The sequence below is a fragment of the Cyprinodon variegatus genome, unplaced genomic scaffold (assembly GCF_000732505.1).
Source record: "Cyprinodon variegatus isolate N-32 unplaced genomic scaffold, C_variegatus-1.0 Scaffold891, whole genome shotgun sequence".
NCBI classification, from domain to species: domain Eukaryota; kingdom Metazoa; phylum Chordata; class Actinopteri; order Cyprinodontiformes; family Cyprinodontidae; genus Cyprinodon; species Cyprinodon variegatus.
In genome coordinates this window covers 63,751-66,733 of record NW_015151344.1, presented here as the reverse complement: position 1 = coordinate 66,733, position 2,983 = coordinate 63,751, and the positions used below count along the sequence as shown (strand labels likewise).

Here is a 2,983-nt window from a genome sequence, read left to right as displayed (position 1 = left end):
TGTTGTTCCTGATGGCCGATTCAGTGGCCGTGATCAGTTCCACAATGGGTACTTCTTGTGGAGCAATGGCAAAATTCAGGCCTTTACTCAGTACATCCATCTCTGGTTTTGTCAGTGGTCTGCTAGATAGGTTTTTTACCCACTTGTCTTCAACCTTGATGTTGATGTTATCCTCCTGAGTCATGTTGCTTTCTTGTTTAAATGCTGCTTTCTGTTGTAATCTTTTGAATTTGGCTTTTTGTCTTTCTTTTGTTTTATGATGTTGTGAAAGCTTGACTTAATGGCAATCCCCCTTTTAACGACCGACCCCTAGAATCATAGACAGGTTCAGATATTACAGGCTAACGATGGAACTAAACGACCCATTCATTGGTTACCATTTGCATGTTTCCAAGCAATACAAGGCCTTGTCCATATAAGACTCAAACTCACTGCGGATCCAGACATTTGAATTGAGAAAGCTTCCTGGGCGGTGGCGAAATGTCTTCAAATCTAGAAAACCAAGTCCAGTGGATATTTTTTGAATTTTTACGGAATGACTATGACCTGGATGACTGAGAACCTTCATCAGCAACATAGACATTCCTCAGTTTCTGATCCAGTCTGTTGCATTTGGCCCACTATGCATTACAAACACATCTGGCAGCATAATATAAAAACATACATAAATGTGCTGAGGTTTCTTTAGTTGACAAGCATTCATGTGAAAAAAAATAGAACGTTTATTTAAAGCTGGTGGGTGCAGAGTCAAATGCAAATATTTGTGTCTTCATATCAATCATTTACCCTCTGTAATGCCATCTTCAGGAGCTCGTTGGCGGATTTACCATGCTCCTCAGGAGACAGGTCGTAACCCAGGAGGCTGGGGTTGTTTTTCACTTCTGATGTCCGGTGCTTTGTTCCATTGATCAGGTAATAGGTGTTGTTATCAGTCATATTGAACGGATTCAGTTTGATTTTCAGTTTTTCGATAAACTCATGGAGAATCCTGTTGAGAGGTTTTTTCATGATGATAGCTTTAAATTAATTGTATTATTAATTATATTAATTGATTTTAATCTAAAAGATCTACAGGGATTCAACTTGAAAATATTGCATTTGAAATAATTGTCACTTACTGATGAGAAGATGGAATCCTCATGGCCCCGTAGTCTACATACCAACCCTCTTCATCATTCCTATGGGTTAACACCCGTCCTCCAACTCGCTCAGTTGCCTCCAGTATAGTAACCTGATTTAGAAAAAAACAAATATAATCAAGGCAAAAATTATAGGTCATTCCCTAACTCAAAAGATTTGCCACAAACCAAAAACTGATTTTAATTTCACATGTACCTTATATCCAGCTTCTTGCAGCAGTTTGGCAGCAGTGAGTCCAGATACACCCGCTCCAACAATCACAACATGGTATTCATTGTTGATAGGTTTGAGCCCGGTCCTTGCTATCTTGAGAAGCTCAGTATAGTCTGTATCATCTAAGCATTTCTTTAACTTCTCCTCTTCTGGATCAACATGTTTTGAGAGGCTTTGGTGCAAAGTCAGCAGCAACAGCAACAAGCCAAAAGCAACTAGAGGTACAGAGAATACAGATATAATAGATTGGAGTATAATATATATATATATATATATATATATATATATATATATATATATATATATATATATATATATATATTTAAATACACACAAAAGTCTTTGTGTGGGTTAAGCTGGCCACCACAACCACCCCTGTGTTGCATTACAGTATTTATCAGTAGATTCAGAAGGAAGATAATTTAGGTGTGTTACTTATCATAAAATAAAAATGTGGATGTATCATGATGTGAATAAATGAAACAGGAAATAAATAAACATTTTTATTAAATTTGCTATTTAATAAATAAAAGTATAATTTATTAATAATTAGTGTTTGATCAACTATGACAATTTTAAATCTATTAAATCATGAACTGCTAAATGAGATAATAAAATATGTTAGCAAGTAAATACACCATTCAAATTATGACACTAAATAATAAATTAGGATTTTATAAAATGAATTTTTTTAAATATTATTTTTTACTTAATTGTGTCTATTTATTTAAGAGGCTGCACAGCAGACTCATCATACAACTATGTAAATTTCTGTGTCATTAAAATCCCATATCAAAGAGGTTTCTAGAATATTGCAAAAATTAGAAATATCCTGTCCAGGGGTGATGCTGAGACTGAGCATTTGTTACTTGAAGGCTGGACCATTGTAATTCTTTACTATCAGGAAGTCTTGTAGTTAAAAGTCTTCAGCTGATCCAAAATCCTGCAGCCAGAGATCTATTGAAAATTAAAAAGAGAGATCAAGGGCGTAGGTTTGATTTGAACTTTGGTAGGGACACTATTGGTCGGGTGTCATTGGTGCTATGCACTATTCATGCCCTTTTTTATGCTCGATGTGAGCATCCGTACTGATAAGAGGAATTCATTGTTAAAAGAGAAAAGCATCCTTTTGCTACATTAATAAAAATTGTATAAGCACTACACTCATTAGATGCTGTTTATCAATGTTTGAAGTATCACCGGCTCTAATGAATTAGGACTTTTTTCCACTTTGAAAATCATTTGAACGACTAAGAGAGAAGGTAAATACAGGATTTTCCTTTGAAGATATAGAATTGTGCAGAGTTAAACCCCACTCTAATATTTTACCTACTATGCTCTCTCTGTATCCAGCAATATAATACATTCATTAAAATATTAACTTCACTATAAAAGTTGAACATCTGGGCTGTAATTACTCTGTGTAGCCAATTTCATGTATTTTATCTGGGGCTGAAAAAAATTTAATGTACTAATTGATTATTTCAATAATCGTCAACTAATTTAGTATGTAATTTATCATTAACTGGAGTATAGAGACTTTAAAATATACAGTAATATAAATGTAAAATGTGCCTTTCCCCGACAGAGCAACCCACTTAGATCAGTAATTATACCAAAATTGTAAAAA

General features: G+C 34.4%; 1 pseudogene; it reads right to left on the bottom strand.

Annotated features, from left to right (window-relative positions):
• LOC107099632 overlaps positions 1–2,983 on the bottom strand; it is a 22,340-nt pseudogene that overhangs the window by 9,443 nt on the left and 9,914 nt on the right.